General features: G+C 51.2%; 1 protein-coding gene across 1 annotated transcript in view; it reads right to left on the bottom strand.

Moving 5' to 3' along the window:
- Window positions 1-26357, bottom strand: part of CRLF2 (cytokine receptor like factor 2) — a 61817-nt gene that overhangs the window by 18435 nt on the left and 17025 nt on the right. The gene's annotated exons all lie outside the window — the stretch shown is intronic.

Raw genomic sequence — 26357 nt, 5'->3', positions numbered from 1 at the left:
CCTTAGCGGGTCACCCGTGACGCGCACCCCATTCTGTTGTGATGCTCACGTGGAATCTTAGCGTGTACCATCCCCAAAATATGATTGCGTAACACCAGTGCACGCCACCCCAAATACGACTACCGGAGAGCAGGCCAAGCCACCCCCAGACTAGACCTTTTCGACGTATTTTGAGCCAGTTATTCTGAGAAACTGCAGGCACAGGAGTAGCTCTGAGAAGCTGTCCTTTTGTAAAAGCAATTTATATCTATAAAGGAAATCGACATTAGTAGAATTATCTATATCAGGAAGAGGACAACTTTTATTTCCTGAGAGACTCTTTATCTGCAGAACGAGGCAACCTTTAGTCATCACCATGTCAGTCCAGCCCCTCACCCTTCCGGAACCTGTGTCCACCCCCAGAAGCTGTTTCTTTCTGTTCATTTCTGTAGCTCAGGATGCCACAGAAGCTCCAATCCCCCGCCCTTCTTTGAGGCTCACGTATTTGTGGGAATCTCACCTACATGCACATAATTAAAATGGGTTTTCTCTTGTTAATCTGGTGAATGTCAATTCAATTTGTAGCGCAGCCAAAGGACCCAGAGGGGTGGAGGGAGGCTGTTTTTCCCTTCCCTACATGCATTCCACAATAAAATTTTCTTCTCTCTCTCTCTTCTACCTTCTCGGGGAGGATTTCTAGGTTGCCAGGAGATTTTGCTTTGAATTCTACTTCCGCAATTGCATGAGAAACACTCCCATCAGTCCAGGAGTCACCCCTCCCCTGGGGCTGGCCGTCTATCGGATATTAGCATTGCCGGTGGTGACATGCCCACTGAAAACTGCCACCTTAGGTAGAGCTTTCACGATGCCCGTCTTTGAACATCAGCTCCTCTGTGAAAAGAAATCAGGGTCACCAGACCGTGTTTTGCCCACAGTGGTCGCTCAGAAAACACCGCTTGATTTTACTGGAGATTACGAAGTCATTTGGAAAGGTTAAGAGGTGGAGACGTAAATTGCAAATTGTACTGGGAAAAACTACAGCCTAGTATAGCTCTGGTGGCAGAAGCTGACGGAGGGGAGAGAGAGGGAGACAGAGACAGAGAGACAGAGACAGAGAGAAAGTCAGAGACAGAGACAGGGAGAGAGAAAGCAGAATGGTGTTTGCAGGATCTGGGGAGAGGCAGTGCAGGGGGGAGTTGTTTGTTTAACGAGTACAGAGTTTCGGTTTTGCAAAACAAAAGGAGCTCTGGAGACAGGTGGTGGCGATGGCTCCACGACCACCTGTACACACTTCATGCCGCTGAACTGTGCCCTGAAACGCAGCTAAGAAGGAAAACCTTACATCACCTGAACGTCAGCACAATTATTTAAAAAAACATAAGCAGCTTAATGTTGCGTTTTAAAAATGCTTTTCAAAGACACGATTGTATGATGCGTTGGTACGTAAGTGCTCGTACTCCGGACTCGGGGGTGTCTGCCTTAAGAAATGGTGGAAGTGCATTTCTCTGCCTTCCGAAAGTCGTCTCTCCAGAGAAGCAAAACAGGACCTATTTGCTAATGGAATATTACGCAGCCGTGAAAAAGAACGAGGCTCTGGCACCTGCTACGACGTGGAGGAACCCTGAAGACATCATGCCCAGTGAGAGGAGGGGACACGAAAGGCCACGTGGCGCATGGTTCCATTTCTAGGAGATGTCCACGAGAGGCAGATCCACAGAGACAGAACGTGGACTCGTGGTTGTGAAACTGCCCTTTATAAAATGAATAAAGGGGCACATGGTGGAACCGTGGTGGGGGCCTCAGCTCTGCAAAGGCGTGGAGGGGGCGTTAAAATATGCATCACCTGCCACTGTGGCCCAGCTTGCTGTCCCGTAGCTCGGGAGTGACAGAGCTGATGCTCATAAAGAGTCTCAGCTTTTGTCATTGCTCCCATAGCTCAAGTCACTCTCGTGCACCCTGAAGCTGGTTTCTCAGGTGTCTTCTAGATCCTGCATTCCAGGGGAACAGCCGATCCTCCCAGAGCAGTGTCCCTCCCAACGTAGCACAAGGACACAGTTCCTGCTTCCCGACCCCACGAGCTCAGCCCAGCCGATCAATGGACTCGACCGCCTCGCCCTCTGCCCCGCCGGGCTGTCTTTAACAATCCTTTCTCCCAAGTGCTCCGGGAGGCGGATTGGAGAGCTTCCTCCCACGGCCTCGAATGGCACCTGTGATGTTAAACCCATTCTGTGCTCAGACACCTGCTGTCCCAGCCTATCGGCTTCCTCCTGAGCGGCGGGCAGGGGACCCGGCTGTGTGGTCACCGTGGCGGAGGGGGCTGGGGAGCGACTGCTGATGGGGACGGGGTCTCCTTTGGGGACGATGGGAATGTTCTAGAACTAGATAGAGGTGGGGGGTGCACAGCTCTGTGAACAGACTGATAACCACTGAATCATATGTTTCAAGTGGACGGATTGTATGGTGTGTGAATTTTACCCCGATACACCTGTCACCGAAAACAAAAAAATCTCACCTCTTGTTTTAGTGTGTTTGCCCAACCTGGGTCTCAGTTCATGTCTCACTCCTAACAGACACTTTATCTTCTAACACTGACACGCAGGGCTGGATGTGTAGAAACACAGGCTGCTGTTGCCGATGTCTGGGTATCTCACGGATTCAGACACAGAGAAGCTCCGGCTTTGTGTGAAAATGTTTTTCGTTCTATAACCTTCTCCTCTCCTCCCTCTCTCTGGCTCTGTCTTTCTGAAAAACTGGTCGGTTGCAGGAATTTTGGAGATGAACAAACTTGCAAACCGTGGGTGTCAGATATAGGCGGGTGCACTATTTAAATGTCAGGAATTTCCTTTCAAATCTAAATACGTTTAAATGTGTGCCTGTGTGTGTAGAACATGTGATTAATCACAATAGTTTGTTTTAACAAGCTTGGGTACGGCAAGAGACTTTGCACCCAAGCAGCGTTGGATATTTTGGTGGGGGCAGGGGTATCGCGTGGTTTTCAATAGTTAAGCAGCAGTAATTTGAAGCTCGGATCGATTGGGAGCTATAAATATGAACCTTTGGGGTTTTCTTCTCACACTTTCTCTTTCTCCTTCCTTCCTTCTTTGCTTCCTGATCAGAACTTGGTGACCAAAATGTTGGCCAAGGTGATGCCAGGGTGAGTCTGCCCAGCTCCCGCAAAGCCCCAATCCTTGTAGCCACTGATTTGCTCTGATCTGGCAGCCGGTGAAGCCCTCGGGGACCCAGCACCGTGAGGATTATGCAGAACAGACGTCAAACCCCGAGCAGAACCTACAAGGAGGTGCGACGCTCCCAGGGCTGCCGTAACAAACTACCACAAACCGGAGGCTTAAAACCACAGACATTCACCCTCCCCCAGTCCCGGAGCCCAGGAGTGTGAGACGCAGGTGTCTGGGGCCGTGCTCCCTCCACAGGCTCCAGGGGAGGCTCCTTCCTGCCTCTTCCAGCTCCTAGGGGCTCCAGGCATCCCTGGGTTTGTAGCCGCATCACTCCAGTCTCTGCCTCCATCTCCACGTGGCTTCTCCTCTGCGTTTGTGTCTCCTCTGCTGTCCCTTAGGAGGACACTTGTCACTGGGTTTAGGGACTCCCTAATCTACGAGGGTCTCATCTCAATTCTTAACTAATTACATCTGCAGAGACACTCTTTCAAAATAAGGTCCCATTTGGGTGTTCCAGGAGACATCCTTTCAGGAGACACATGCCACCACAATAGGAAAACACATCAAACACGGGGTGCTCACAATTGTGACAGATTCACCCCCAGGGCTGCCTGCGAGGTGCCCCTGCTGTCAGAGACTTGGCACGCAGGGTGAAAGGCCGGGTCCCCTCGCCTCTGTCCTGCCGGGCTGGCTTGAGATCTCCCCTGCATTTCCCTCCGTGCCCAAAGGAGCCGGCTAACTCCAAGGGACCGCGTTTAAGAGGCACCTCAAGGCAACCTGGGGATAAGCCACCGTCACCTGGGACAGGTGCTCCCCTGTGTCCTCCCCACCTGGAAGGCAGCTCGAGAAGACTGCATATCCTGTCGCCCTGGTTCTCGATATCCACCGCTGCCCTTCAAGGGAAGCCATGTGCTGAGTTCTCAGGGTGTCCCGGGGCTGCCGCCTTGTGCCTCCCATCACCATTGTCCTCCCCTGCAAACTCTGACGGGCTCAGGACGGGACTCGCCAAGCTGTGGCATTTGACAAAAACAGAAGCGGGAAAGTCCCCTCCGTTTCTCCCCGACGCACGTCCTGCACCCAGGAAGGACACCCTGACCCTGCCCTGTGCTTCTCTCTTTGTGGGTTTTCTTTTCTTCCCAGCCCCTGAGCCTAGGACGGGTGGAGGGAAAAGGCGTTTTTCTTCCCCTGGACTTTGCGATCGTCCCAGACGCAGGGCTGGCAGCCACCTAAGTTTTGCAGCTGGGCTTCGGGGACCAAGTCACCTCCCCGAGAGGACAGAGCCACAGACAGATGGTGGCTCCTGTTGGGGGCTGAGCTGCAGAGCTCACAGCTCCTGGGGCCTCCTGGAGAGAAACGCCTGGTAGCTCAGCCTGCAACGGCCCCAGGCTCTGTGTGTGCTGGGAGGAGCCCCTGTGCCAAAGCCTGCCCCATCTAATGCTCTGACCCAGTTCCTATGATAATACACCTGTCTGGGCTCCCCTGATTGCAAGGCACAAACTCAGGTACGGGGACCTCTAGCCAACCCCAACAGCCACATCCGTGAGGATAGCTTGGTACTTGAAGAAGCCGGGGGTCTGGGCATGAGAGGTGGGCGGCCCCAGCCCCAGCCAGCAGTCTGTAACCGCCCTGCACGCCTCTCTCCCCCGAGATTTCCCTGGTTTTTATTTTGGCACCAGCCCAGCGTGGATTCATGGGGATGCTTTGGGTGACTGCACGAGGTTATGCCCTGCTGGACACAACGATTGGCCCCCGGTGGGAATATTTTGGGAGGGCCGAATGCAGTCACTGTGTCTGTAATGTCAGACTGGGAATAGATCCCTTCTGCTGGGACCCCCACGCTCCCTGCGGTCTACGCCCTGGGGCAGCTGCCCTCCCCCCCCCCCCCCCCCCCCCCCCCCGGTGATGGATTTATGGGTTTACAACAGGCACTCGAGGCTGAGGACAAGGCAGGGACTATTGTTAGGGACTTTTTCAGAGCCATGCACCCGTGGGACCTGCTATCCTAGGTACTTACTGCAAAGCACTTTTCACACGTCTAATGACAAAGTTCTGTTCTGCTGAAAGCAAAGCAAACAAACCACAAAACACTTTCATTAAAAAAAAAAGCAACCTTCAGTGTTTTTTCTAAGAAGTTACTAGAAAGTCTTGGAGGGGGCTCGGGCTCCTTTTCGGGGATGCCTCGATTTGGGACCCGAATAGTTCAGTTTTATGTGCATGGCTGCTGACCGGTTAGATTGAAATGGGTCCGAATCCAGCGTCAGTCTACACTGCATGTTCCCCGATCAAATTCCAAGTTGGGCAGGATGAATAACTGTCCTACATAAGGAGCTCCGACAGCTCAATAGGAAAAAAAAAAAGAAAATCAAATAATCTGGTTAAAAAATGTGCAAAGGATCTGAATAGACGTTTCTCAAAAGGAGATGCCCCAACAGGCAACAAGTATGTAGGAATTGCTCGACATCGTTAGACGTCAGAGAAATGCAAATGAAAACTACAGTGAGGTATCGCCGCACCCCGGGTAAAATGGCTTTTGTCAGAGAGACAGGCACTAATACATGCTGGAGAAGGGGATTTGAAACCAACCTAACTGTGCATCGGTGCATGGACGGTGTATCTACGCACAAAGGAATATTATTAATATGCAATATGATAATAATAACATAGTATTAATATACAGCCACAAGAGAGAAGGACATTCTGCCATTGGCAACAACACGGATGGAACCAGAGAACACCGTGTTAAGTGAAATGAGCCACCTGTCACCTGTTCTCACACATATGTGGGAGGTGAGTGTTACAGGCGGCTGCTCGCATGGAGACCAGGAGTGGAATGATGGTCAGGAGAGGATGGGAAGGTTCGCAGGGCGAGAGGGATACCATAGGGATGGTTAGCAGGTGCAAAAACAGAGCCAGATAGTCGGATAGCATGAACAATATTTGATAGCACAACACACTGACTATAATCAACAGTCAGTCAGGGTAGACTTTAAAAATAACGAAAAGAATGGAACCGGAATGTTCCTGACACAAAGAAATGACCAATGCCTGAGGTGGTGCACACACCAGTGACCCTGATTTCATTATTTCACGTTGCATACGTGCATCGAAACCTCGCATGCAGCCTATAAAGATAGGCAACTATTTTGTACCCATAATCATTAAAAATAAAAAAAAATTACAACTTGGGATTGTCAGGGAGGGAAGCAAAGAAAGTCAAGAAACGCTCTGAAATCCATGTGCCCTGAGAAGCTCAAATGACAGCCACATTCCTCGTCTGCTTGTGGAGGGAGGACCCGGGTCATGTACCAGTCAGCAAAGGGAGTGGGAACTGTGTGAGTGCCCCAGGGGACACCCCACATCCGGGCTCCCTCAGCTCGGCTGTGGGAGCCGGAATCCCATTTGCAACCTGGAGACGCTGAGCCAGGAGGGTCTCCGGGGACCCCCTAGGAACATAGCTGTGGGGAAGAACCTGGCACAGACTCCCAAGGTCAAACGCTGCATCACGGTGGACACAGGGGGATGGCTGGGAAGTGTCCCCAATGCGCACGCTTGGCCACCATCCAGCTTGGACGTAAAATCCCAGCCGTCCGGGGCAAGCCCCGCTCTGCCTGCCGGCCAGGGCTGCACTGGTCCCTTCTGACTTCTCCTCTGCGACCTTTTTAGGAAAGCACAATGCAGGACACAGGGCCCAGCCACAGGTTTCTGGAGAAATCCCAGGCACAACGCGGTGAGGACAGCAAGGCGAGATCTGCCATCATTCCCAGAAAGCGCAGCCGTACACGGAGATCCGGTTGGCCAGGGTCCCCGCTGCGTCCCTACATGGCGGGTGTGACCCTCTCACAACCTTCTCCAAGGCTACAGTGCGGTGACCCTCTCCTAGCCCAGGGGCTGCTCTGCCACACGACCTCACCACAGAAAACACCGATATTGACTTAAGCAGAAAGGCAGCTTGCAACAGGCTTCTCCGACCTGAATTCAGGCTCATTCCTTAGCAGAGACTCAGACACCTCCGCGAGCTCATCGTGTAACTTTGACAAAGAGAACAGCGTGGGTGCAAAGTGGACCCCCAAGCAAAACAACCCAGGGAGGGGCTGTTAAAATTAAAGACAGTTAATGCACACACACGACCGGCCACGCCTCCAGGTGTTGCCTTACCGGTTCCGGCCAGCCCCGAAGCCATCAGATGTCCCAGCAGACAGAGCGCAGCAGCTCCCCGGGGCGGGAGGAAGCCCCGCATGCTCGGGGAGACAGGAGGGAGACAGGAGGGAGACAGGAGGGAGCCGGAGAGCCTGTCCAGCACGGAGGACACACGGCAAAGTGATTTAGCTTCATGACTCATCCTCAGAGGTCACCCCCGGCTTTAAAAAGGCAGAAAGGAAACGAGGCGAGTGATGACAGGCAGGAAACCGAGTCATGCTTGCTAAAAAAAAAAAAAAAAAAAAAGACATTTATCAAGAGAAAAATAAAAACCAAAAAACCCCCAACAAACCAGGGTGCCTATTGGCACACAGCCCTGCTGACCGTTGCTGGAAAGCGGATGAGGTATTAACTAACTTTCTACGGCCAGGACTGGTGCTGGCTGGCGGACAGTGAGAATTGGGGACGTTTGTGCAGCGCCATGGGAGGTGATCTGGGTCCCTCCACCGCCAAGCTGGGCTGTCCGTGCAGAGGTACTCAGGGTCTCAGCTGACCTTGGGACGCCACAAACACCGCAGTGGTGGCACCCTGGACAGCTGACACTCTAGCTTCCGACCAGAGATCGTTCACTGCAAAAGGCACAAAAGCTTTGAAGGTCTGGGCTCACGTCCGGAGGGTCCCCTGTGGGCAAATGCAGAGAGCTCTGGGCAAAGCTGGGGAGTCCTGAGCTGTTGACCTGACAGCCCTTCCCTAAAAGCCACGCAGAAGGAAGGACCCTGTCACCTCTAAGGGACGTGGTTTAGGGACTTTCCGAAGACAAATGGAGAATTGCATTCCAGGGCATGACTGGGGAGAATTGTAGGTGTTGTTTGCTCAAAGGTGGGAAGCCCGGATTGACCTTGAAACGACATTTCTGCCCACGGATGCGCTCCTGGAAGTCGGTGCCCAGCCACTCTCGCTAAGAAAAGTAATGTTTGTGATAACTTGCGCTCGTGGAAGCCTGTCATGGCTACCAAGTGCTTTCACAGACATCTGCTTACAAATGTCACATATACCTACTTGGATAGTGAAAGTGTGCACCAGTATGTCAGTTTTAGAGTTAAAAACCGGGGCTCGGGACAGCTGAGAGTGAGGAGAGCCTGCAAACTGCCTACCAAATGCAGGTGAGACCCCGGTCCTCCGGCTCCAGCCTAGAAGTCCTTCCACCCCGGGCTCCCTCTGCAGGTCAGACGGCCAACACGGGTGTCCCCGTGCTAAAATCGAGGTGTCAGCAAGGCTGTGTTCTTCTGGGGGCTCTAGAGGGTGGCACCTGGTTTCTTGCCGTTTCTCTTTTATAGAGGCCACCTGCATTCCATGGTTTAGGGACTCACATTCCTCTGATCTCTGTTCCTATCCTCACCTCTGCTTCTCTGTCTGCTTCTCATCATGACTCTGGTGACAGCACTTAGAACACACTTGAATCATCCAGGGTAACATAACGTGGCCTTCTCAAGAACTTTACCTGAATCATAGCTGCAACGTCCCTTTTCCCAAGTAAGGTCACATTCAAAGGTTGCATGGATTAGGACATGGACATCTTTGGGGACATTCTGTCTGCCACATGGGATTAGGACATTGACAAATCTGGGAACATTATTCTGTCTACCACATGGAATTAGGAGGTGGACATCTTTGGGGACATCATTCTCTCTCCACATGGGATTAGAATGTGGACATCTTTGGGGACATTATCCCCTCTCCCATATGGAGATTAGGACAGTGACAAATTTGAGGGTGGCCATTATTTATTCTATCTGCCCCCAGCGCCAACCCTGGAGGACAGAATCAGTAACATAAACCTATCTTTACCTGGCCGTGGTGCATGCTGGGAAACTCCAAACCAGGCAGCAGAGGAGCCCAGGTGCAGGGCAGGGCAGGGTGTGGTGTGAGATGGAAAAGGCTGAGCTGGTCCCCTCCATGCGGGTGGGGGGGCAGCAACTGCCTTTAGTTGCTCCATAGCATTTCTCTGGTTTTTGTGGGATGAATCACCCACCCCAGGCTATCACGTGTCGGTGGCAGTTGGTGTGAGTGACTGGGAACTGGGAGTCCTGGAGAAGTTCTGACATCTGAGTCTGAGGACTTTGCTGCCCAGGGGATGGGGCCACCTCACATCTGGTCCTGAATTCTGCAGAGTTGTGACCACAGCTACCCAAGGCAAGGACTACTCCAAGATGTGTGCCGCCAATGGCCAGCTCACCCAGGAGTTAGAACTTGCCCTTTCACCAGAATAGTTCCCTCCCTCAAGCTGTCACTCACTCCTATGTTCTTACCCTTCAGGAAACTCTACCAAAACCTTGGGATTTGTCAGCCCCTAAAGACTGGCCCGGAGGGACTAAGGAGCCACAAAGGCAAGGAGGACCTCGCAAGGTTCTTTGAGGTAGAAATTGCTGTATTCGCTGCAGTATTAAAGACCAGGTGACAAGGTTGAGGAGAAGCACTATATCTGGTGGAACCTTCCAGAAAGCTGAGGAGGAGAAGGCAAGGTGAGTCTTGTCCAGCACCTCAGCCTAGGACACTCTATGTCTACTGCCCCTACAGATGGCAGAAGGAGCTTCAGGCAGTATTCACTCAAGATACACCTGTTGAGTGTCTCCTACATCCAAGGCACTGCGCAAATGGTCATCACAGGACCTAGCTCAGGTCAACGTGGGGAGGGAAAGAGCTGACACGCATAGAGCACTAAGCAGGGCTCTGAGTTAAGCATCCAATCCACGTCCACTCTTACCACTGGGCAGGAGAACTGTATGTGCTTGTGTTCAGGGTAGGTGATGCTATAGAGATAGAAGGAGGTCTTGACAGATACATAGATGACACGTACAGACATACATAGTCGATGGACACATGATAGTAGATGATTGACAGATACATAGATGGCAGATACAGACATGCATAGTTGATGGACAGATGATAGAGATGATTGACAGATACATAGATGACAGATGCAGACATACATAATTGATGGACAAATGATAGTGAATGATTGACAGATACATAGATGGCAGATACAGACATACATAGTTGATGGACATGTGATAGTGGATGATTGACAGATACATAGATGACAGATACAGACATGCATAGTCGATGGACATGTGATAGTGGATGATTGACAGATACAGATATGCATAGTCGATGGACATGTGATAGTGGATGATTGACAGATACATAGATGGCAGATACAGACATGCATAGTTGATGGACACATGATAGTAGACTCATCCTCCTCTTCTCCCTCCGACCTCTCCCTGCTCCCCACTGCCTCCGGGATAGCAGAGCTGCCAGCTCTTCCCCAGAGGGGGTCTCACCTCCCTGGAGCTGTCATTTCAGGAATTTTACATGTGAAAGGGAGACATGCAGGCTGACAACACAACGGGAGAAATGCCCCCGCCAGAGGGGCCAGCGTGAAAGAGAGGGAGGATGGAGGTTGTCAAATGTCCATGTGGATGCAGCTTGAAAATGTAACTTCTCTAGGAATGTTTTCCTTGCGTCTTCCACACACACAGTTTACTGACCGTGAGTGTGGGTGTTGGTTTGGGTATCACTGATGTGGACGAGGGGAGCTGGAAACATAGAGGTCTAGATGGGCAGGAGGCTATGGGTATCGTGCACGGTTCTGAGGGTTGACAGGGCTCAGCTGAATGGATCTTCTGCTGCCCGTGATGTTGGCTGGGGCTGGAGGCAGAGGGAGCGTTGACTGGGTGGGAACGTTCTAGATGGCTCATGCACATACCCAGAAGCTGGTTGAATGTCAGCTGAGAGCTAGACTTGAGCTGAGTCTATCTGCCAGCTTAATAGATTCAGAACATTCTAGGTGGCTCACGCACATACCTATAAGTTGGTTGAATGTCAGCTGAGAGCTTGACTTGGGGTGTATCTAACTGTAGGATTCATAGATCCAGAACATTCTAGGTGGCTCACACACATACCTGGAAGCTGGTTGAATGACAGCTGAGAGCTACACTTGGCCTGAGTCTATGTATAGGCTTGATAGAACCAGAACATTCTAGGTGGCTCACACACATACCTGGAAGCTGGTTGAATGTCAGCTGAGAGTTAGACTTGGACTGAGTCTATCTATAGGCTTGATAGATCCAGAACATTCTAGATGCCTCACTCACATACTTGGAAACTGGTTGAATGACAGCTGAGAGCTAGACTTGGGCTGTGTCTACCTGCAGGCTTGATAGATCTAGAATGTTCCAGATGGCTCACGCACATACCTGGAAGCTGGGCTGAATGTTACCTTACAGCCTCCCTGACATTAGTGGGATGCTAGAACCAGAACGTTCTAGATAGCCCACTCACATGGCTGGCATTTCTACCATATTCTATTAGCCAAAGCAAGTCGTGGGACCAGCCCAGACTCAGCGGGAGGGAAGCTGGACTCTGGTTCTCCTCAGGGGGAGAGGCAAAGCACTTGCACCCATCTTTATTGCTCCACAAAAGATATTTCCTTTTCATAAAGTCTGGTGTTATCTCCAAGAGACACACTTTGTTCTTACATGAACTCAAGACAAGGTGTGCTCATTGCAAGGACAATGCCTCTGACGGCTGTTAACACTTCACCCGCCCTAAATGCCAAACTCCTTCCGTATTTAATTGTGTCAAAATGTACAATGTGAGCTGAAGCCTTATCTTTAGTCTGGCCGGTTCTCTCTCAAAATCTGCCTAACACGCTGATGTGATTGTGGAGAGGAGCAGGGTGTCTCTGCTGTGAGCGATGTGGTTTGCTGTCAGATCCAACTGCGAGCAAGAGCCCGTTGCGTGCACTCTAGCTGCGGTAAGGATTCTATACCTCAGGTGTTTCCCCACCGCCAGCAGGGGGGACAGCATTTTGACCTATGGGTATGGTCCGGCTGTGTTTCTATAGTATAGGATAATGTGGAGAGTTTATCACTATTTCATGTGTTTGGGTAGAGATTTGCTTGTGATCCAGAAACTTCCACGGCACAAGGAGAGAGAGAGAGAGAGTGGCCTCAGAAACTGCATGTGTGAACTTGAGGGCTATATGTGGCTGGGGAGAAGGGTGCTTTGTCCACGCTGGGTTATGTTACGCAGTGTCCACCATGCTCTCTGAGGACGCAGACCATTGCAGTAGGGTGTGGACCTATACCCAGTGCTGACGACACCAGCGAAGGAAAATACTGATTAGTGTTCCCTAAATAAAGAACCCAAGGTTGAAGCACTGCTGCTGCTGCCGCCTCCATCTCAGCTTCCTGTCCTACCCCACTCAGACCCACCCCACGCTTCCCCCTGGCTTCTCACGGAAGCATCAGGAAGGAAGATAGTTGGTGACCAGTGTTCCCAGCGTAAATGGGAGAACTAGTTGCAACAAAATACAATTGGATGAAGAGAAAGGTTTCAATTTGTGATGTGAGAAAGTGTCATTCATGGAATTACGATTTAAAGTCTGGCTGAGTGGAGACCAAAAATAAATCAGTAGCATGGTAAGGAGGACTGATATATCTGGGCTTCATCAACGTGGGTCTATCACTCCCAGGAGCACAGAATCTACATGGAGGGACACGGGATGAGTGAGCCTGAAAGTTGACAGAATGAATAGAATGGGTGGGTGGGTGGATGGGGGGGGTAGATGGATGGGTGGGTGGTTGGGTGAGTGGATGGGTAGGTGGATGGGTGGACAGGTGGGTAGATGGATGGATGGATGGGTGGATGGGTGGGTTGATGGATGGGTAGGTGGGTGGATAAGTGGTTGGGTGAGTGGATGGGTGGGTGGGTGGATGGGGGGGTAGATGGATGGGTGGGTGGTTGGGTGAGTGGATGGGTAGGTGGATGGGTGGACAGGTGGGTAGATGGATGGATGGGTGGATGGATGGGTGGATGGATGGGTGGGTGGATGGGTGGATGGATGGGTGGATGGATGGGTGGATGGGTGGGTTGATGGATGGGTAGGTGGGTGGATAAGTGGTTGGGTGAGTGGATGGGTGGGTGGGTGGATGGATGGGTGAGTGGATGGCTGAATGGATGGGTGGACAGGTGGGTAGATGGATGGATGGGTGGGTGGATGGATGGGTGGGTGGATGGGTGGATGGGTGGGTGGATGGGTGGATGGATGGGTGGATGGGTGGGTTGATGGATGGGTAGGTGCGTGGATAAGTGGTTGGGTGAGTGGATGGGTGGGTGGGTGGATGGATGGGTGAGTGGATGGCTGAATGGATGGGTGGACAGGTGGATAGATGGATGGGTGGATGGGTTGGTAGATAAGTAGTTGGGTGAGTGGATGGATGGTTGAGTGGATGGATGGATGGGTGGATAAGTGGTTGGGTGAGTGGATGGATGGGTGGGTGGATGGGTGAGTGGATGGATGGGTGGGTGAATGGATGGGTGGAGGGGTGGATGGATGGGTGAGTAGATAGATGGATGGGTAAGTGGATGAATGGGTGGATACATGAGTGACTAAGGCTGTACATGTGTGGGGGCAGGAGGTATATAGGAAGTGTGGGTAATTTCCACTCAGTTTTGTTATACAACTAAAATTCTTCTAAAATATAAAGCCTGTTAAAAAATTGTAGACTTTAAAATGGTGAATTTCTTATTATGTGAATAACAATAATTTCTCTAAATGATGCCTTTGTGCTCAAGTATGTCACGCCTACAAAAACGTCCCCATATCCTAAGAAAACAGTGGGATGAAATTTCACAGATGGACCTCAGTGTCCAGGCCAAGAACCGCAGCACCCTCGGCTTCCCCGAAGCCCTCTGCACCCCTCTCCACGGACTGTCCAGCCCCGGCTCCCACGGGTACCGCTATTCAGACTTCCAGCTGCAGGGTTGAGTTCTGTGGTTCCGGGATCACACTAGCGGGCTGGCCCCGTAGCTGGCTTCTCCCACCGCACAGGATGCTGTAAGGTTCATCCACGCTGGACGACCCCATGAGCTGTCATTCATCTTCCCAAACACCGTTCACAGAGACCGTTCCTGATGTCCACGCGTCTTGCTCACCTCCGGCTCGAGAACATCTGTGCTGCTTGTTTGGTCTGCAGACAACCTCAACCCCGGTGTGGATTCTGGGGCCCACGTAACAGCGCCCAGCCCCTTCCCCCATCCCAGCACCTCCCGCAGACCAGACGCTCTCCGGGCGCCTCGAGCATACCCCTGCAATCCATGACTTCTGTTTGCAAAACCTCAGACGCAGTTTCAGACAAAAATCATCAAACCCTCAACAACCATCGTGAGAACCAATCACGAGTGGTCCACATTGCTCTTCCTGCTCTCTGCTCCTACCTTCTCCTCCCTCCCAAGTTAGCACCCACTGCTGTGTTTTGGAAATGGGTAGGGAGAAATGTTGAAAGGAAAAACACCCAGGGGTGATGTGTGGACATCACGAGGTTCATGAAGGAGTGTAGACAGGGGGTGAAGGCAACCTGCAGAAGTGTTTTTTTTTAAAAAAAAAAAAATAGACTTTATTTTTAGAGCAGCTTTAGGTTTACAGGAAAATTCAGCTAAAAGTACAGGGTGTTCCCATATAAACCCTCTGCCTCTCACGGTTTCCTCTATTGTGAACATCTTGCCTGGGTGTGGTACTCTTGTTACATCAGTGAACTGATGCCGGTGCATTATTATTAACCCGATAGTTAATAAGAGCTCACAGTACAGTTTGCCGTTGATGTTGCACATTCTACGGGTTTGGACAGGTGTATAGCGACACGGACCCACCACTATAGCATCACACATAGCCGTGTCACTGCCCTCGAAGTCCTGTGTTCATGCCTCCCTCTCCTAACCCCTGCCAACCCCTGATTTTTTTTACTGTCTCCGCAGTTTTGCGTTCTCCACACCATCTTACCATTGGAATCTCAGTCTGTCTGTAGCCTTTTCAGATTAGCTTCTTACATGTCGTCACATGCATTGAAGTTTCCTCTGTGCTGTCTTTCCGTGGCTTCAGAGCTCCTTTCTTTTCAGGGCTAGAACCCCGTTATCTGGACGTGCAGAACCAGGTGTGCTGTAAACGTGAGCTCCCTCGGACGTGTCCCCAGGGTCCGCGAGGTCCCCGGGTTCCAGGCCGCGGAAGCCCGTTTATCATAGAAGGTGGCCTGAGGTTTTGGAACCGGGGGCTTCTGTGTGTCAGCAGAGAGGCGGCAGTGACCTGGGACCACACTGCAGTGTGGTGTGGGGACCCCGCAGAGAGTTCAACTTCTCGAAGCCCCCCGATAGGATCCGCCCCGTGCGATGGTCTGTGGTCCCCAGGGATGTGACCGAACACTAGTCTAGGGGCTGCGGTTGGGGTCATTTCTTGGTGTGGTTAGGGTCCACGCTCGGGATCCTTGGGGTTGGTGGGCCGCGTCTCAGCAGTTGAAGGTGTCAGGAGCCAAGCGGCGTTTCCCCAGGGAAGGAGACATTCCACCCGTGGCTTGCGTCCATGCCTACCTCAGTTTCCAGCCTGCCGTCCTGACCTACAGGTGGTGAACTTGGCAGCCCCACGGCCGTGTCAGCCACAGGGCAGCGGGTGGGCTCCAGCTCTGGGGCCAGGTGAGGGGCTCGGGGCCTGTTGGGGGCTGTCACGTCACATGGCTCTTTCCTAAAGCAGAGACAATAGAGTCTGCCAGGACTTAGGTGATGAGCTATCTGCGATACGTACATACGTGCGTATTTTCACCAAGAGCAATGATTCCGCGTTTGCTAATTCAGTGTTGGCGGAGACTTTCTAGAGCAGGACAGTACAATTAATGAGAACGGAATGCAGGTAAGTATTTATATGTTCCTCTCTCTCTCTCTCTCTCTCTGAATATATATGTATATATGCTGCTGGTTTCACTTCCTTGGTGAAACTCCAGCTAATGCTCTGAGCTTCTCTTTTTTTCTTTTTGCTTTTTTAATTTTTTTTTTTTAAATAGGCAAAACTAATTTTATTTTGTTATTTCAGAAGGTCACGGGGGTACAAACGCTTTGGTTACATACGTTGCCTCCGCACCGCCCGTGTCAGAGCTACACGCGTGCCCATCCTGATGGACACGTAGCAGTTGTACGTATTTGTGGGGTACGGTGTGATATTCGGATATATGCACAGAATGTGTCATGATCAAACCAGGATTATTAGTGTGCCCATCTCTTCAAGCATTTGTCTTTTCTTTGTGCTGCAAACATTCAAAATGCCCTCTGCTAGGTATTGGAAAGCATGGATTAAATGGCTGTTAATTATGGTCACCCTATGGTGTTCTAGAACTTATTCCTTCTGTCTAACTGTGCTTTATTTATTTTTTTTAGACAAGAGTCTTGCTCTGTCGCCCAGGCTAGAGTGCCGTGGCATCAGCCTAGCTCACAGCAACCTCAAACTCCTGGGCTCAAGCGATCCTCCTGCCTCAGCCTCCCGAGTAGCTGGGACTACAGACATGCGCCACCATGCCTGTCTAATTTTTTTCTATATATATACTTTTAGCTGTCCAGATCATTTCTTTCTATTTTTAGTAGAGACGGGGTCTCACTCTTGCTCAGGCTGGTCTGGAACTCCTGACCTTGAGCGATCCACCTGCCTCGACCTCCCAGAGTGCTAGGATTACAGGTGTGAGCCACCATGTCTGGCCCTAACTGCACTTTTGCATCCGTTAACTGATGACTCTGGCTGGTGGCTCTTAAAAAGCCCCTTCTCCCCTGAACTCACCCCATCCAGTGGGTCCCAGTCTCTGCCGTTGCATCTGGAATCGTGAAAACTGGGAATATCCCAGCTTCCCACAAAATCTGCGATGCTTCCTCTGTCAATAGCATCTTTAAGAGGAGTCGTTGCTGCTGAGCGCAAGAGACTCCTGCTCCAATTCATTTTATACTTTTGCAAAAAAATCAACTTGAAGATATTTTCTCACCCCTGTTGGAATTGGCCAGAAATTATGACCCGTGCTTTATTTGACATGTTGGCATGTTTCCTGCCATCCCTTTGAGCTTTGATGTGTTCCTCCTGCTTTAAAACTCCCTTTGTACTTTTGTTTAAGGTATAGTTGAGAATATCTGCCTTTCCTTTCTAAAAAGTGACCTCAGGTGGGCAGGGTTCCTGCAAACGAAACCTATCTTGCTCTGAGTTTTCAATGAAAGTTTGGAAATAATTTTCCTAAAAGCAAAAATGCTGTTCTATTTTTAAGAGGTAATTGGAGGGTGGGTGCGGTGGCTCATGCCTGTAATCCCAGTCTCTGGGAAGCCGAGGCGGGAGGATCACTTAAGGTCAGGAATTCAAGACCAGCCTGAGCAAGAGCGAGACCTCATCTCTACTAAAAATAGAAAAACTAGCTGGGCTTGGTGCTGACACCTGTAGTCCCAGCTCCTCGGGAGGCTGAGGCAGGAGGATCGCTTGAGCCCAGGAGTTTGAGGTTGCTGTGAGCTACGATGATGCCACTGCACTCCAGCCCGGGTGACAGAGCAAGACTCTGTCTCAAAAAAAAAAAAAAGAAAAAAAAGAGAGACAATAAAAGTCTGGAACTAATTTTCCTAAGAGACAAAACACTGTTCTCAAGAGGTAATTGGAAATCCACTCTAAAATTGCCTTTGAGAGAGCAGTGGTTTGACATTGAGTATTTAAAGGGAACCTGTGGGTGGCAGGAACACTAATACTGTTGTGTGAGTTTCCTGGGATGCTTTCAGGCAAAGCACCACCAGCTGGAGGCTCCAAACAATAGCAGTTTATCTTCCAGCCACCCCACTGCTGAGCACGTACCCACAGGAAACGAAATCAGTGTGTGCAAGTGGTACCTGCACTGCAGGTTTACTGCACGGCTATTCACAACACCTGAGATGTGGAATCCACCCACGTGGCGCCCAGCGATGGATAAAGAAAATGTGGTTGAACAGTCACCTCCTGAGCAACAAGGGGTGAGGTGTGCCGACCCCCTACACACGCAAAGATCTGAGGGTAACTTTTGGCTCCCCCAAAACGTAACTACGAATAACTACTGATGACTGGAAGCTTTGCTGATAACATAAATCGTCCATTAATACGTATTTTGTGTGGTTTTTATGTATTACATGCTATACTCTTATAAGAAAGTAAGCTAGAGAAAAGGAAACGCCAAGAAAATCATAAGGAAGAGAAAATCTATTTGCTATTTACTAAGTGGAAGTGAGTCCTCATAAAGGTCTCCATCCACGTCATCTTCACGTCACGTGGACTGGGCAGAGGAAGAGGAAGAGGAGGGGTTGGTCCAGCTGTCTCAGCCGTGGCAGGGGCGGAGGAAAATCCACGTATAAGCCGACCTGCCCGGTTCAAACCCGTGTTGGTCAAGGGTCAGCTGGATATACACAATGGGACACTATTCAACCTCAAGAAAAGAAAAAAAAAAAAAAAGAAACCCTGTCATTTGTGAGAACATGAATGACCCTGGAGTGCATTACGTTAAGTGAAACCAGCCAGACACAGAAAGACAAACACCGCACGATCTCATTCATATGTGGAATCCAAGAAAGTTGAACTCACAGAAACAGAGACCAGAATGGTGGTGACCAGGGGGTTAGGGGTGGCGGATGGATGGATATAGGTTAAAAGACACAAAATGTCAGTTAGACGGAAGAGGTAGGTTCCAGAGATCTATTGCACAACACGGTGGCTATAGTTAATAATGTATTATAATGTGTATAAACAATACAGTATACACTCAAAAATTACTAGGACAGTAGGATTTCGGTATTCTCAACACACACACATACACACACACACATAAAGATAAGGGAGGTAATTCCTATGGGAATTAGCTCAATTTAGCTTTTCCACAATGGATACGTATTTCCAAGCACCATGTTGTGCACCATACATAGATTCAATTTTTTGTCAATTAAAATAAATAAATACATTTTTAAGAATAAAATAGAAGAGTTCCTTTTATTGCAGCTCTGCGGGAGGCTGTGTGATCTGAATTGCAAATGTCTCCTTGCAGTGGCTGCCAACTCTGTCAGGGAAACCACAGCTTGCTGAGGTCCAGGGGCTCCCGTGACACTCACCCTCTCACCCATGTGCGTGACACTCACCCTTACGCATGGCTGAGCACTGCTACGCTGGTGACTTTCAATGTGTGGCTTTGCTTCCTCCTCCCTGCAGCCTTGGGTGAGGACCCGAATCTGTCCTGGTTTTATAAATTCGAGACCGCTCGTCAGAAAGGTCGAATGCCCAAGAAAACGCCACCACCAAGGACTGACGCCACAGATTGACCCAACCCCATCTGACGTGAAATCCAAGGCTCTCGGCCACCGTTGTGGTCTCCCTCCAGGACGGCTTCCCGGGCCACATCTGGGATCCAACATCTCCAGGCACCCATCTCCAGGTTCAACAGCTTCTCTGATTTAATTTACTCTAATTCAGACAAGAAGAGCCAGACAGATGGCGGAACAGCGTGTCAAAGTCACAGGAGTGCCCATGAATCTCCCAGCAGCTGTTTCAGGCAGACGTCGGGGCTGATGAGAACCACATTCCCGACAAAAAAAGTAATTTCTCTTTCCAAGGTAGGGAGGGATGAGGGATTATAACTCGTCAGAAAGAGTCTCCGTTTGGGGGCACAGCATGCTTTTCCAAAATTGGATGGTGAAAGGAAGTCATTGTTTTATAACGATTGATTCTCAAAATGCCGATGTCTTATGGGCATAAATTAGTTTAAAATTATTTTAGATCTCTGTTAAATGTCTTCAAGGGGTTGAACAGTGGCCCCCTCAAAAGTGGTGTCCACTTTGAACCGCTGAACGGGATCTTATTTGGAAATAGGGTCTTTGCAGATGTAATCCAGTTAAAATGAGGGCATATCAGATTAATGGAACTTAAATCTGAGTGGTGTCGTTAATATAAAAGGAAGGAAATTTGGACACAGACGCAGAGGAGAAGCCACGTGGAGACGCAGGCAGAGGCTGGAGTGACGCAGCCACAAGCCCAGGGACGCCTGGAGCCCCCAGGAGCTGGAAGAGGCAGGAAGGAGCCTCCCCTGGAGCCTGTGGAGGGAGCGCGGCCCCGAGACACCTGCGTCTCACACTCCTGGGCTCTGGGACTGGGAGGGGACACAGTCCTCTGGGTCTGACTGCTAGACACCCTCTGAGGTGGTGACTCAGCAGGGACCGCAGGGGCCAGAATTCCAACCTCCTGAGGATAGACCTCGCACTTACAGGAGATGAAGGCAGAGGGGACGGTCTCAGCCCCACTGGGGACTTTTCCTCAGACTTCCTCAGCTGCCTGCCTGGGTTCTGGTCCAATCCTGCTGCCTTGGCGGTACCTGGGTCATGCTGATCAAACCACTGCACCTCTCTCTGCCTCAGTTTCCCCTCTTATGGAAGACACCCGGTAGCAAAAGATAGCTCGAGCAAAGTGTCACAGTGCAAATGTTCCAGGGGAAGTTAAGAGAAATGAAGGGCTTGTTTGCTTGGGAGAGTTTAGGGGCTTCACCTCCACCGGTTTGGGTGTGTAAATCCTATGCTCACCAGGAAGGATTTGTTCAACGCATCCGGGGACGGCAGGAAAGCAAAGGATGCTGGCACACACCTGGGCGATGTTCAGTCTCAGGAAATCTTCCCCACGGCCCTCGGAAGGTTTGCTGAAAACGTTGACAAGTGGTAAATTAACAGGAGAAAGGCACACACATGTATTTAACGTGTGCCCACAGGAGCCTTCAGAGTGAAGAGCCAAAGACACAGGGGAAACTGTCCATGTTTGTGCTCAGCACAGGGTTCAGCACAGCGTGGGCGGCCGTGCAGAAATACGACGGGACAAAAGGGCCTGATCTGATGCTGACGGACCGAGTGGGGAACCCAGCAAGGCCTGTCTGTCTAGACCCTTCTTGGCCTCTCTGAGCAGCCTCCTTCCTCCTGGGTGAGGGACGGGACCCTCTCTGCAACGGGGGTCTCACAACCTACAGCCAAACAGGCAGTCAGAGAATCGCCTTATGGCCAGTTTCACACAGAAAGGTGGAGGGAAAGTTGGAGTCATATTTTTAGGGTTTACAGCTGGATTTGGGGAAAAGGGGCTCTGGTTTCTGTGACCCGCCTTGGGGAAGAGGGATTCTAGTTTCCATGGCTACCTCGGGGGAGGATGGGACAGAGACAGGAGGGCAGGAGAAGGTCAGAGGGAACCTTTTCCTTCTGAGGTCTTCATTTCTGGGGTGCTGTTTTCTGAGACCCCACAACCTAACAACGGTGGTTTGCCTGGGAGAAAAATGTCCTTTCGTGCAAGGTCGGGGTTAACCAGCTGACAAGACCTACTTGTCCGGGAGACGCGTGGAGGATGCTCTCGGCCAAATGCCTACAGCATGTCATGCCTGTGAGAAATGAAGAGTGTTTTGTTTTGGCTTTTAACCACCCGATCCAGCGATTCCACATCTGGGTTTACACCCAAAAGGACTGGAAGAAGGGTCTGGAACAGACATCTGCATTGCTCCCTGTAGTAAGAGGTGGAAGGTGTCCCTCCGTGGGTGGGTGGGTGGGTGGAGAAACACAGTGCGGTCCAACCCCACAGTGGGACATTATCCAACCTCAAAATAAAAAAGGAAATTCTTGCACCTGCTGCAACACGCATGAACCGTGAAGACGTCACGCTCAGTGAATAGGACCATCACGAAAGGACATGCGCTGCGTGAGCCCACTTCCACGAGGTCCCCAATGCAGAATTCACAGCCACAGAGAGGAGAAAGGCGGGTGCCGGGGGCTGGGGACCTCGAGTTTCGTGAGGATGGAGCTTCAGTTTTGCAAGATGCACAAGTTCCGGAGGCAGATGGTGGTGACGGCTACACAACTATGTGAATGTGCTTAATGTCACCGACTGTGCACTTAAAGCGGTTCAGATCTTCAATCTCATGTGATGTGATGTGTATTTTACCATAATCAATTTTTTTTTTAAAGTATATTTTCTTCCCCTGAAAAATGAAGGGAAGATCCTTTCAGGACCAGAAATAAGAAGGAAGGCTTGCAACGAGGTAAAACCCACTCGTCCTACAAAGAGACAAAAGTAGGGGAGAGGTGAGTTCGCCTGGATGCCGGCGCATCTCGGCCTCTGGGGAGAGCCCCGGCGGTGACCTGAGGCCGTCATGTGCTTTGCAAAATTTGTCAACGTGAGACAGGCTAACCTCGTTCCGCTGGGGAAGTTGCACCAGGGGCGGGCCGAGTGTGACCTCTGCGGGCTGTGTCCGAGTGCCCTGTCCTCACGGCTGGGCGTTGCTGGCCGTCCCGAGGATAAGTGTCTTCTAGGAATATTCACGCCGCCCACAGTGCTGACACACGTGGGTGTGACAGGGAGGCCCCGTGAACCCCAGCGTGTGTGTGAGAAAAAGACATCGGCAGACCCAGAAGCGCGTTCGTGGGAAGGCATCCAAATTCCCACAAGAACCACAACCAGATGTCCTCGGATCTGCGTCTCGGATCACTTTGCTGCAGGCTGGGTCACCCGAGCTGTCTGTCTGCTTTTGAAATTTGGCAACTTGTTGTGTTTTCCTGTTCCCAGAAATATCGGCTTGCAGACTTCATATTTTCCGTTTTATTTTGAACGGGCAGGTAACAATTGTGTATATTTGTGGGGTGCAATGTGGCGTGTGGGTGTACACGCGTGCGATGTGAATTTCACCACCGGGTACACGTCCAAGGGAAGGAAACCGGTTTCTCAGAGCGATAGCTGGGCTCATTTGCAGCCAGGAGACGGAATCGACCCAAGTGTCCGTCAAAGGATGAATGGGTAAAGAAAATGTGGTTTATCTACACCACGGAAGAATAGCATTTGGTCATTAAATAAAAAAGAAAGCAATGTCGTCCTTTGCAACACTGTGGATGGACCTGGAAGATAATTGTGCTCATTTAAACAATCCAGGCATAGAAAAATAAATACAGCGTGATTTCATTTATATGTGGGATCTAAAAAAATTGAATTGAGCACAACAGAAAGTGGAACCGTGGTTACCAGGGGGCAGGGGGTGGGGAGATAGTGGGGAAATATTCGAGAAAGGACAGAAAATGTCAGTTAGGAGGGAGAAGCTCAAAGAGTCCGCTGTGCAAGGCAGTGACTGTCGTTAATAACAATGTATCGTATCCTCCAAAATTGCTAAGAGGGTAAGTTTTCAATGTTCTCACCCCACACGCCAGGAAAAAACAAACAAACAAACAAACAAAAAACCCCAAAAGGTAAGTATGTGAGGTCACGCTTGTGCGAATTATCTTTAGGGGTAGGAATAAAAGAGGCCTTAGGGAAATCCCACCCCACCAGCAGGGTCTTCAGAGCTGCTGTTGGGGGCTGAGCCCTTTCTGCAGGTGGGGTCCTGTCCCCAGGGCACACGCAAAACCCCCCTAGAGAAAACAGCTGGACAGAGAAGCAAAGAAAGAGGGGGTGTCCCCCAAGCCCAGCATGGGCTGTTTTGAGACCCTCAGCTGCTCCAGCAGGACTTGGTCACCTGGGCGTTAGACCCGGTTCTGCCGATCTCACTTACCGGGATGTTTTGTCAAATCTTAGTGAGAACTAAAATAAAATCCTAAGCTCCCCCACCCCAGCAGAATGAGTGGACCCCCTCCTGGCCAAGGCGATGCCCTAAAACTGAGTTGCTGGCCATGAGGAGGGAGGTCAGACCTGCCCCATCAAGCCTCTCCCTTCTTGGGGACATCCTTTGTGACTCACTGACAGGCTGAGGCTGTGCTAGGCACACCTGCAGGTCCTCAGTTTGCACAACAAATATATAGCCAGTAGCTTGTCTCTGATTAACAGAGCTCCTTATCCTGATTTAAAACATTCCAAGCCTGTAGACAAAGCTTCATGTCTTTAACCAATTTCAAAGTCTTTAAACCCACCTGTAACCTGCAAGCCCCCTGCTTTGAGATGTCCCACCTTTTCAGGCCAAACCCATGTCCACCTTCCACGTATTGATGTATGACTTTCCCTGTGACCCCGTCTCCCTGAAATGTATAAAACCAAACTGTGACCCAGCCACGGCCAGTCCACTTGCTCAAGGCTTCCTGGGCGTCGCTCCGGGTTGTGGTCCTCAAATTTGGCTCAGAATAAACCTCCTTACATTATTTTACAGGGTTTGGCTTCTTTTCTGTTGTCATTAGCAAACTATAAATCTCCCGGGAGATCTCTAAGGCATCCTCTTCCTCTCTCCTTATTGAGGTTTTTCAGGCAAAGCCTTGGAGACATGCAGGGAGTTTTCAGGCACCAACAGCAGAGACGACTCCAGGATGTAAAGGTGCTGATGGCTGCATTTGATTACAGAAAAAGCTGTTACCTGTCTGTTTCTGCAACTACCAGGAAACAAAAGAGGCCAATATGCTTGTATTTCTACACCTGGCTTAGATACCTCAGGGGCCAGCTGATGGGGGGCTCCAGTGTCCTGTTTGAGAGGACAGGGACGCCTGTGCTGGGCTCTAAATGAGGCTGAATTCTGGGCACCCTGAGGCTGTGACAAGCAGGTGGCCTCCCCCCAGCTGGCTCTGGCTCAAATTTACAGCCCACGAACCCCCACGACGGCCAGTTCCTCCCCTGGGCTTGAGCCAAGCCGTGTCCCTGCCAGAGAAGGGCCACTCAGCCCAGGTCACAGAGAGACCTTTCTGTCGCCTCCTGAGGTTTCCTGTCCCAGGGGCAGCTCTGGCTGGATGAGGTCTGAGATCCAGCACTCGCGGGGGGGGGGGGGGGGGGCTCCACGTCCCAAACCCCTTCCACAGCTCACAGCGCCCGCGACGTGGGAGGGGTCAACCTGGGGGCCACACTTAGGCTTGTGGGCCAGGCTGGCTCAGGCACTTGGCTGCCTGTGGGTCCCCCAGTCCTGGACACCCCGATCCTGAGAAGGAGGAGGCCTCCCTGGCCCTCTGTGAGGCCACAGCCTCGGGGCGGAGCCTGCGTGGGCTGTGCTTTGTGCTTGCAGAGTGAGCTGCTGACCCCTGGCGTCCACAGCTTCCCCGTCCAAGCACGTCCCCGACCCCGGGATCGCGGGCTCAGGGGCCCAGGGCTGCAGGTTGGGGAGCTCTGGGCACGGACAGCACCTCCCCAGGCCGCCCAGAGATGCCTTGAGGTGGCAGAAGGGCCTTTCTGCATCTCAGGACAGGCAGAGCCGGAGAAGGGAGATGCACCAGGGTCCTCTGGTGGCTGGGCAGGCGCAGAGACATTGCTGCTCTGGGCAGCGCCCGGCGTTGGGGCCACTGTGTCTCCCCGAAAATATACATTGAATTCCAAACTCTGATCCCTGGGAATGGGACCTCCTTTGGAAATAGGGTCTTTGCAGTTGCAATTAAGCATCTCTGCATGAGATCATCCTGGATTAGGGAGGGCCCTAAACCCAATGACAAGTGTCCTTCTAAGAGACAGCAGAGGAGACACAGACGCAGAGGAGAAGCCACGTGGAGACGGAGGCAGAGGCTGGAGTGACGCGGCCACAAGCCCAGGGACGCCTGGAGCCCCCAGGAGCTGGAAGAGGCAGGAAGGAGCCTCCCCTGGAGCCTGCGGAGGGAGCGCGGCCCCGAGACACCTGCGTCTCACACTCCTGGGCTCCGGGACTCGGGGGGACACATTGCTGTTAAGTTTTAAGTCCCCGAGTTTGTGGCCATTTGTGACGGGAGCCAAGGAAACCCCCAAGTGAGAAGCCAGAGCCTGATCTCTGCCCGGCAGCTGCAGACAGAGAAATGACCAGCAGGTGGGAGTCGAGTTTCCCGAGAGAAGCAACTGGGCCAGACTCCGCTTTGCTTTAATTCCAGCTATTTTGGTAAATTAGGTGGTAGACAAAGACCAGCAGCTCCTCTGGTCACTCTGCCACCCCTCAGGGCTTCCCACAATGCCTGTCGACCAGGTTTTCTGAGCGAGCCGAATGAGAGACCCTTGGGAAAGAATCCTCCTGACAACCTGAACCCCCAAAACTTTTGGGGTGCCCTGGAGATGTCCCAAATTTCTCCCCATAAACCCGTACAGCTCTGCCAGTCACCCATCTCAAGCTTCCGGAATTTGTCTTTTTTTTCCCCAAATTTTACTACCTCTCGGGGCCGAGACCACCCTAAGTATGAACCCCACCCCCTGTTCTCACCGTCACCCCTCCTTCCTGGGAGAACACGCTGCCGTGTAGTTTCTAGGATAAGAGCTTTTAGGATTTGAGCAGC

Source organism: Eulemur rufifrons, chromosome 30, assembly GCF_041146395.1.
Source record: "Eulemur rufifrons isolate Redbay chromosome 30, OSU_ERuf_1, whole genome shotgun sequence".
In the NCBI taxonomy this organism is placed as follows: Eukaryota; Metazoa; Chordata; class Mammalia; order Primates; family Lemuridae; genus Eulemur; species Eulemur rufifrons.
Note: the sequence above shows the minus strand (reverse complement) of the source record. Positions and strands in the feature narration are given on the sequence as shown.